Below are 11,320 nucleotides of genomic sequence, written 5' to 3' on the forward strand. Positions count from 1 at the left end.
ATCACTGCCCCATTTTTCCATTCTTACGCAACCACCGCCCAAGGGGGGTAACGATTAAATTACGAATGTCCTTAATTTATGTATAAGTTTGAAATATTCTGGAATTCAAAATATATGTCAAATGTGTGTATCAAAATGAAGTTAAACGGTCAGTTTTCAAATAAAGATTTACACAATCAAGATTCTCATTTTTTTTTGTAATATATACTTATGTTATTCTTCGTTACATTGCCTCAAAAGTGCGTTAACACACAAATCCTTGAATACCATCGGCTGTGTTCTATTAATTTACTAAAAGTCTCTCAATCTCAGATAACGTAGAGCATTAGAGAGCTCTACCCTGCCCGTGACAGCTGCTTCCCCTCAACCTCCCGCGGTCCACGAGCATGCGCGAACGTAAATAAACATCCACTCCAACCGCAAGGGTCAAATAAAACCTGCCCCTATTCCCTTCAACACTCTATATTCCAACTAAATTTATACGAAGGGACGTGTGAATGCGTTTACAAAGCAGACCCTTAAATAAATTACATAGAAATTCAAATCAACGTTATGGATCAGAATTCCGATAAAAAATAAATACATACTTATCTATCAACAAAGAAAGCTTAAAATTATCGCTCAAACGCGTAAAACAGCTATCGATTTGATCAAAATAAAGTTACACCACTCATATATCTACGCAAACACGTATTGAAATAAAAATGATTACCCTTATTTCACATGAGCATGTCGGACTCGTGCAAGCACTAAAAATATTTAACTCGAGCGTGTAGCACTAGCTCACATGTAAAACTATCTAATTTTACACTCAAGGTAATCGTACATAATGTAATATCTGCATAATACCCAGATATAATGCCTTGATACAGACTGCACAATCCGGGATTTTCTGATCTTCACCGTAACGTGTACTTTTGACTTGAATGTCAAAAGTACGCTGGGAAACTTTATCTATATTCGTCGAATATTTGCATATATCACTTGTTGTAAATCTGTAAATTAACTATCCTACTTCAGAATGCTGTTTCATGTGATTTTATGATACTATATGTGATGTTGTATATTTAGGAAATCGTTACAGTAATGTGCAGATATATTTAATACTCAAATATCATAAATGTTGAAGTGTGGATAAATTGCTGTTTAGATATTGAAACTTTGATGTTGATTAGCGATCTCGATGTGATCGCGAATAGAATTTAAATAAATTAGTAACGATGCCAAGTATATAGTTTCCTACTACCAATCAAATCTTATTCTTTGAAATTACTTCTGGTAGTTTTTAATCATCAATTTAGTCGTCGTAACTAAGGATTGACCCAGCTGACCCAGGTAAATGTTATAATGGCAGGCAACCACAAAATGCAATATAACGCAAAAAGAAGAAAGTAAAATAAAAATAACTAACAATATCGATCATTAAAACCTTCCGTTACCATAGCAACCCCCTACGCCACGTCAACTAAAGCTATAATTACTGAGTGCCCGTTATGTGACGCCCTACGCAATAAAATGCATTATATTTTACTGAACCAAGCATTAATACACCGTCCAAGGCGTTATTATTTATTTATATCTTTAAAGGGTAACAATTTTAGTTTTTATCATATTTAATGAGTTTTAGACTCATCCAAGGTTTTCATAGGCATGATAGCAATCATCTACCCCAAATTATGTTCGGGTCGGCGGAAATTTTCCTAGCATTAACTGAATACAATATTCTGAACTTCTTAAGACATTAGAAATAACGTGAAGGGATTCATTAAGTAAAGGGACTTCAAAGTAAAATGTTATTAGAAGTATTTTACTATAAGTAAATACGATGAAAATACGATGACATAAATGATGCTATTGATCCTCTATTGCCCCTTTTTATTCTTACACCATGACTTTCCTCTGGATGTCCTTTTAACGACAGGTAATATTGCTCTCCCAGCAATGAGATTAATATATATTTTTCTGTTGCATACTTTTTAGTTATCTTTTATATTCATCTACTCTTCTGTGAAATGAAAAAAGGTTACACAATTAATGACTTAATTTCATCAAAACTTTTTTCGATTATAATACCAATGCATACTCTACATTTATGAGTCAAATCAATCGATAGTAATTACTCACTCATTACCTATTTCTTGCATCAGACATCCAACGTTTCTCGTTCGTGACGTGGGCAATAGTAACTGGAATAATTACTGACGATGCTGGTCTGCACAAGGTTCTTGATTCTGATTGGTCCAACTACCTTCTTATAGCAATCAATTTTTTTCATTGAATCTTGACTCAATCGTACCTACAAACGTCAATACGTCTGACGTAATTAGTCGAATAATTATGAAGGACGTTATTCTTATTGCTAATATATTGATGGTAGCGGAACTTTGACTCTGCTGTTTGAGGTAATAGAAAAACAATGCGTGAAACAGTCACATCATCTTACGTTGGAATGTCAACGTAGTATTTCATTTTAAAATTAATCATTAAATAGAATTTTAGAAATCTGCTAAACTTTTCTTTCTCGTTTTAATGGAATGTTGACGGGCGTGACGTCAACTTTACTAGCAAGAACGATTGGATTTCTGTTCCATTTTCAAATTGATCTCGTATCGATCAACGGTTGTCGATATTGCTTAGTATAAAAAAGAAAAAACCATTTTTGACAATCGATTTAAATTGTCAACGAACGTATTGATAAAAGGACGAATCGCAAATTCAGATGTCAAAATAAATAATCGCACGCTACGTAAGCATTTATTACTATATTTTAGACTTCATGTTGGTGAACATTGAAATTTATTGTGGCATTATAAAATCTCACTGAGAACAAACAGATTACATTAGGACTTATGACTAAGCAAACTGGATTTATTGGTTGCATTCACGTGGAATGTTATCAATATAATACTCTACTTCTATTTGCGTAACTACTTAGCGTCTTATATATTGCCTACAATTTTACGTCGGTTGTGACTTTTTATAAGTCATTATTATTTTTTAGCTCTCCCTTCTTCTTCAAACAAATAAAAGCTAATGATGCTATGAATCAAAATGTTAGATTGAGATTTACAACTTAATGTTTTCGGAACAGATTTTAGTAAATTAACGGGGAGACGTGTGAAGGAATCATTTATTACTTTTGGTTTGACAAACACGTACGCACGAGCCGCCCGCCGCGCGGCAGCCGCTCTCCCAGCTCGCTGAGCGGCCGCGACCACTCCCGGCGCGGAATTTTTCTATGGACAAGTGCCAGCACACTTCTTTTTAAATTAATTATTGTTTTAAGCGTCTCTAAAGCATTCTATTATAACAACACTCATATGCGCCGCCGCGAGTGGGAGTACCTCTCGGTCCGCAATTTACGACCGTTTGATTTACCCTCTTAATCTTGACAAGGCGAAACAAAAATTCGTGTCAAACTCGTTTATGGTTTATAAAATGTTTAATTATATTATTCTTGTGTTCGCTTGAATCATAAACTCTCGCAAGTAAACTGCTGACCTGTTGTTAATTCAGGAAGGTCGACGCAAAAAATCTTATGTAAATCGACATTGAAAAATCATCGTCTGATTTTATAATCAAATCAAACCGGTGTATGTTGTCTTATGGTTCCGTACTCATTAATCAATCAGAATTACATAAACAAACAACTGACGGATATATTTTAAATTGATTCACAATTAGGCACAACGCAGGACGGGGCAGTCATAACATCTAATCACTACTATTATTTTAGCAGCTTCCAATTTTTATTCTTACTCAATGCGGGATGAAGGCCAGGGTACAGATGAACTAAAATTATTAGCGATATTCTTTATTAAACTTTTCCCCCATCTGCCCGAAAATCTAACTTCACTAATTATGAAGATATCTAATTTCGAAAGGCACTTTAGGGTCTCATTGGTCCGACCCAAACATGGCCGATGGCACAATTAAAGGGCTATAGTTTGGCCTTCTAAAAATTGTTACGACAGCAATAAGCCAAGTAAATCTTTACACATCGTAACCATATCATTCACAATTTGCTAAAAGACATCTAATACCAATAGAAGACGGGAATATCCAACAAGCATAGTACTGAAACATTTATGCTTGACTGCGATGGTTTGTTTCCATATTGCAACGTAAATCCGTGATTTATGTATAGACATACGCGAGAATAGTTCGGGGGATTGCCCAGCTTTAGAACGAAGTATCGATCGCTTCTAAACTCGGTTCCATTTATAACAAAAATATGATAGCAACCACTTCTATATTATACATTCAGAGTGATAGGAAAACTTTTATCTTTTTTGCTCGCGATATTGGTTTTTTGCGAAAGAAGGTTCTCTTAACGAGTTTTAAATCCTCGTTCAAATATAGCCTAAAATGTACAGCCTTCTTTCCAACTCTTTATAAACATGTCATTTTGTTATACAAATTTTCTTTTTACGAGAGCTTTTTGAAACTCTTTCGGTAATGATTAGTTTGTTTTTTTTTTCATATCAACTTTAAAAGATTATCGTGAATAGCATAAAATGTTACAGGTACATTCTATTAAAGCATCAATCGGCTAGTAAATAATTTCTACAACACTCAAAGCAGTAAATAAACTCTTAAGCTTTTGCTTCCCATCTTTATTACGAAATATTTCTCAAACAAAAACCCATTTTCATCAATAGTTAACACCCAACGTACTGGAAACGAAATGTAAAGTAATTTGCACGAGTCGTAAAACATGCATCTAAATAAAAAAACATGTGGAAAATGATAAATCAGTAGTATAGGTTGATGCCATCATAAATTTTGACGAATGTTTCCATCTTACTAAACACCTACGTTTTTAACGTTTTTGCGTATCGAGAACGTAAAAAATTAAATCGATTCGTATTTTTGTTTTGTATACTTACTCAGTGTTCAAAAAAAGAATGTAGGAAAAAAACTTAGGTGAAAACTTATTCAGCCAATTCTATTTCGGTAACGCGCCTCATTTAGGAAATGCTGGGAACAATTGCGGTTAGCAATTGTACCGATAACAATTGGTGTCACATAACTCATCCAAATTTATCTTCAGCTTAATTAAAATCGAGTTTCAGAATCGTAGCGGACGACTAATTTATTTTAATGGTTCACTCTCCGTTTAGGGTTAATTTCTTCAGTTTTATTGTTTACTAGATGATGCTGACGTGAGTGTTTACATTGTGTTAATGAAAATCAAAGTTGTTAATTTCATTACTGAATTTACAAAAGGAAACGATCGTTAATGATATAGGATCTCAAGATGAGATTATGGAGTCAACTTGAAAACCGCCTTTAATGACCTTCATAATTAATTTATATGAATGAATCAAAAGCTTTTAAGTTCTATATTCAATAATCCAGTGAAATAAAAATATTGCGGTTATGACTTTCAGTTTTCATCAAGCCAGAGAAATATAAATCTATTTTTCTTTATTCGACAACCTCGAGAGTCGAATATAAAATATAAATAGCACATTTCCGCATGCTAGTCCATAAAGGCGATCTCGTATCACCGCTTAGAAAATAAAAAAATAAAAGCCGATAATGCACAAAGTAACCCAATATGTCCAATTTAGCAATTACCAGGGACCAAACGAGACTAATTATAAATACAGCATTAATTAGCCGAAACATAACTAGTACGTTACGATACGTCGATTGCTATTTCTGATTAGCTCATCTTATTGAAGAACAAATGAACGTGTCAAGTTGAAACCGTGTGTCGCACGCTTGCCGGCGCGCGTCCCGGTAATGGGATACTCTGTAAGTGTATTACAAATATACACTTTCGTAAGATTATATTCAGGTTTCAGAAAATATTACGATGACCTCAAAAGTCTGCAGTTAAAACAACTCAATCTCGATTTGAGCAACAAATCTCTTTTATTTTTAACCGACAGTTTGTTAAAGTGTTTAGAAGTCAAGATGACATAATTTCTATTGCAAACATTTCATGTAGTTTAATAGAATATTCCTATCTATGGTCGAAGGCGATTGCTATTTGCATTCGCAACAGGAAGAGAACGGACGCAGACGGTCTATTGTCTATTCTTAGAATAGAATTTGACATGCTCATTGTCATACTGTTCTATTTGGTACAGTCGAAAACAACAACATGTTTTATAAGTATTTATTACATCTAGTATTTCAGCCTTTCTGGGCCTACAAGCTTTCAATAGAATTTCTTGAAAAGCTTTGCGTAGTTGGCCCCTGAATAAATGTTTCGGTGTTTCTTCGCCATATTTTTTTCCCACAAGCAATATAACCTTATTTTGACAGCCTATAAATTTATTTTAGAGAATACCATAGGATTTTTCTAATCCAACGTTTTAGCGATACATTTGAACGAATAAACTTAAGTTTTCACAGATTTTGAAGTAAAAACCGCCATGCTTTATTTTGATGTAATAGTGAAGTAATGCGAAGCCCTAGATAATCAATTATAGCAGTTAAATTATGATATTATTGGACAGCAAATGCTCGTAATAAGTTATGTTTGTCTATTTAAGATAATCGACATCTTTAGTCAAATGGATTACACTATTACGATGATAGATTACAGCTTCGTGTTAATTCATCACTGAGCTCATCTCCGCTAAACATATAAAGGTATCCATACGAGTCTTTCATAACATTCCCTTCGCTCAGAACCAACACTTTAGGCCGCCGTGATTTATTGACGAACACAACTGACGATGGCCCAGCGATAAACGCGATTAAATAAAAATACATAGCTCAAGGCAGATGGCAGTAGAGATTTGGACATCAATTTCAAGACTTAAAATCCCACCAATACAAAAATTACCTAAAATTTTCAGCGATAAGGTTTAATTTCGAGTATTTGAGTTGTTCTGTAGGCGAGCGGAGTGCGTGGGCTCGTTTGGCTTCCAGCCAGGAATTACCTGCCGACCCTTGTATGCTGATAAAAGCTAAACATTATTTACAGCTGTATCTAACGCACTTATTGTCGTACGTAGATGCCATTATCATAGACCCATAAAATCCAGATTTAGAGTCAACATGAAAATAGGTTTGCGGGTAATGTTCACAATTAATATGTACACATTCAATGTAAAAACAAATGCTTCGCCTAAGCCCTGTGCGAAGATTTGTTTCTATTTTGAAATTACGAGGACATAAATAAATTTTATTAGAAAACAATGGGTTTTTTATTCATTGCTTGTAAGATACCTGGTCAGTACAGTAGAATGTTTTCAAGTATTTAATTGTTTGAAGCAAACATAAGCTAATCGCAGTGTATGGCTTCTTATTATCGTAATTAAATGTGACGCCAAATAACATTATGCTCAATAACGAATGATTAACTATCCAAAGGGACTGATTAAATAGCTAACCTAAAGATACTATTTTGATTTCAAGACGTTTCCATTCGGACTTATGCCAAAACAGAGCAAAACAGAATCACCATTTGACATAAGACGCGAAGCTTATCCGTCGGCATTATTTCAGATATTATATAGAAAATCGTGTCCCTTCCTTCAAAAGATTAATAGCACTCTTGACAGACATTTGCGCATAGACATAAGTGTCTGGTGGGGAACAATGTCGCTGGCAGTGATGCAGACTGAGCCGGGCGTGCCAAGCACAGATCTATGGTCTGATAACACTGCCAAATATATACCAATAGAAAAATTGGCGAGTGCAGCACACGGAAACTACAAAAGCTGCACGTGTTAAACAGCAATCGTTACCTATAGATGAGATTAACAGCTATCGTCGAACAATAAAGTGTCTGAGTATAATTAATTCCATCGGGCATTAATAATGTTTGTATTTGATGTGGCGATAAACGGAGCTGATGTGCGCCTCGTGGGGCTGTGTTGGCTGCTTCGCTTCACTCCCGCTAGATGTCATCAGCGAAGACGGATCGTAGCAGCCGCTGCACCACGGCCACCTCGAGCCTGCCAAACGTGATACTTGTAGCAATATCTGCCGAACACTACTGAAAACTAAAACGTTTTTATTTCGAGCTAGACGAGCGCGTAATATTTAAGTAATAAGCATTTATGAGTAGAAGACTTCTTTCTCAAGATTTATTTTTTTAATCCACTGGATTTCTGTACGTTATATCTAACTAGTGTATCGATAAAGAAAAGCTTTAGAGTTTTGAAAACTACTTTCACGTGTAGTTTTAGTATTATGGCTAAGATGAATCAAAAAGAATTTACCTGAAACTTGTTTTTCTATTGTCTAGGAACTCTACTGTTTGTTCGTAAATTAATGTCTGCATTAATGCGTAGGAAACACAGTAAACGAACATTGAGTATTGATGTTTTCTGTGAACAAACTCCTACATACCACTGCTACACAAACAAATCCACGGCTTCAATAATTATAGAATTTTTATTGTTACTATATCGGTTTTTATTCTTGAACTTCAAGATCAACAACGTTGGGCGTTGTTTAAAGGTGATCATAAAAAAGCTCTAAATTCACATTCACGCATCGACAGTGGAATAATACTTGTCGTGGCACACCTTAGCAACAAGTGAATTGGCATTGGGCGAGGATTTCATCTGCATCCGTTGCATTACAGTAATATCACGTGCAATATCTCCCATGTTTCTTCACGAGCTCATACCGAAGTGCACGTGTGAGCTTGCGAAACTACATACTGAACTCCATAGTCTCAGATACCTGACTGAGCCATGAATATAGATAATAAATAAGAACTCTATTGCTAACGCTATTGAGCATTATTTTGAATGTATATCAAATATATGAATGCAAGTCGTTTCGTCACACAACATTTTTTAAATTCGACCTATTTTAATTGACAGTGTTTTGACGTAGTGCGCAGGATTTACGTCAAAGTTCTTTAAATCATTAAGATCATTGGGAACCCTTGTAGACTGTCGTAGAATTTCGTAATACATGAGTATTTTACACATGGTTATTGAAAAAGGTAAGAAACGACTTCGTACATATACATGTCATGGTATATGTCCAAAAATTGCAAAATGATATAGAATAGATCGTGACAACCACCACTGCACACTGTACTTCGGGTTCGATCCCCGCTCATTTTATATAATCAACAAATACCTGTCAAGTCGTGGTATTTATGTAAAGCACTATGTAAGACTCCTATGTGTGGAAAGTTACCCATGATGTAAGGTTTAATGCTCTGAACCAGGATGTTGCTCCTAAAAAATGTATTCCACGTTATGTTAGTGGACTACGTTTATTAATATTTCAGGATATTTCATATTAATATCAATAAACCAATCAGATTTCCAAAAAAAAATCTGTTTCACATTAAACGTTTCTATAATTTGTTGGAATAGGAGATGCTATGTCAAATAAATAGCCGGACGAAAACGTGGAATTCCAAACACCGTGAATGACAGACATCATAACATTAAAATATTAATAAAACCTTTGATCTCGGGCTGTACAGGAAGCGGACCCGGGATAATGGAGAATGTTTTGACAGCCAAGTGGAATAACTTTAATAGTTTTAACTTTATTATGATAAATTGTAAACTATTGCGTATGACATTGCTAAATCATTATGCTTAAACTAAGTGCAAACAAGGGTACTCTTACTAACGCTTTAAGTAGTCAGACAGTCGCAGTTGCAAAAGTAGAAGGTGACACGACATGGCTTAAAGTGACACCTCTCTACCAAAGATACAACACCCTTTCTCTAAAAGGCGTCAACTTTTTAGTTCTCATATACACATTTAACGTTATGACATCATGAATATATAGTCGTCAAAAGAGAAGTCTTTCCATAACTGATGTACCTAGTTGAGCTTTTTAGTTGGAGGGGACCACATTCTTAAACCGTTTTCTTTAAAAAAACGGGCGCTGAAAAGGAAAACAATCTTCTTATTGTCTTGCTAAATTCTTACAATTAGTATATTTTTATCTATTTTTGGTTATTACAAAATGTCACTAACTTTAATCAGTTTTCCTTTTCTTCACTAAGAATCAAAGAAATATAGAAAGAAACTCATATTATATAACACGGTGATATTAAAACTTAAAAGAGCATTATTCTACTCATTATTGACATGAAATACGATGCAATGTGACGAAACCACAACACAGGAACAAAAACAGTGGAAGAGCAACTTTTACATAAACTACAATATTAAAACCAATAGCAGCGAACGAACCTTCATAAGGCCTTCTATACCTACAGCATTACGAGAGAATAAATTAAACCCAAGGCCGCTACGTAGCCGAAACACGTAGCCTGCTTACGTTGCGTTTACGTCATACAGAATTTATTTAAAGTGCAAACTATTTAACAACTGTGTGTCATAGATTATTATAGGTATCTTTAAAAGACACCGTTACTTAATTATGCGGTTACAAGGTGAAAAAGCTGTTTAAATGTTGTCATTATTCTTAATTGATTGTTCAAATGAACGAAAATTAATTATTTGCTACATATTATTTTATTTACTCATAATAAACATTAAAAAAGATATATAATGAACACTAAAAGAATTTTAGAATATTTAAAGTAAAGAAAAGGACTCATAGGCCCTTAATAAGTACGTGTACTACTTTGTAACTATAGTCTCCGTAGTCCTGCTACGACGTAGGCCGACGTAGCAATGTTTGTTTGATTACTTTAATAACCGTAAGTAAACATAGTAGGTTGGAAGGAAAATTTATCTTTTTTTTTTCAATTTTTTATGGCATTATTTTTCTATAGTGGCAATCAAAAAAATAAAGGAAGTTTTTACCAGTAGGTAAATAAGTTCTACCAATCAAAAATCCTCGATAGAAGTAAAACTAGAATGTTTGGTAAGACTATTTTTTTTTTATTTGTTAAATTCTCTCATTATAAATTTCAGAATTAACTCTAAAGAATACCGTCAAGCATTTGGTTATTAAAAACAAAGTATTTTTTAAAACATGAGTAGATCCTCTTATCTTGCGATCATTCTCTAAATTTTTGTCTAGTAGTGGAACAATTTCTAAAAAAATTCAAAATTCAGCAAAGAGCTAGCTGACTCTGTGGATCAAAGTAGACCTTACAATAAACTAAGAAAAAATGGTTCATTCTCTATTCCTTCCAGTAATTTCCATTTCTTTTCAATTAATGTAATATAGAATATTGAATCAAACCGATCAAGTAGCGATCGACTGTTACACGTATCGTTAGCTGTCAATCGAGCATAGCCTCAACTCGTGCCACTGCATGAATTAACGCTAGCGTTAGTTTTCAGAGTACCAATAGATCTAAATTCGACAAAGAAACGGACTTGAAGCTCTCGTGAGTAAGAATAAAGATAGAATCCAAGCAAAGATGAACATCTTTCGACTGACATTAGTTAGT

The sequence above is a fragment of the Trichoplusia ni genome, chromosome 3 (assembly GCF_003590095.1).
Source record: "Trichoplusia ni isolate ovarian cell line Hi5 chromosome 3, tn1, whole genome shotgun sequence".
Lineage (NCBI taxonomy): Eukaryota > Metazoa > Arthropoda > Insecta > Lepidoptera > Noctuidae > Trichoplusia > Trichoplusia ni.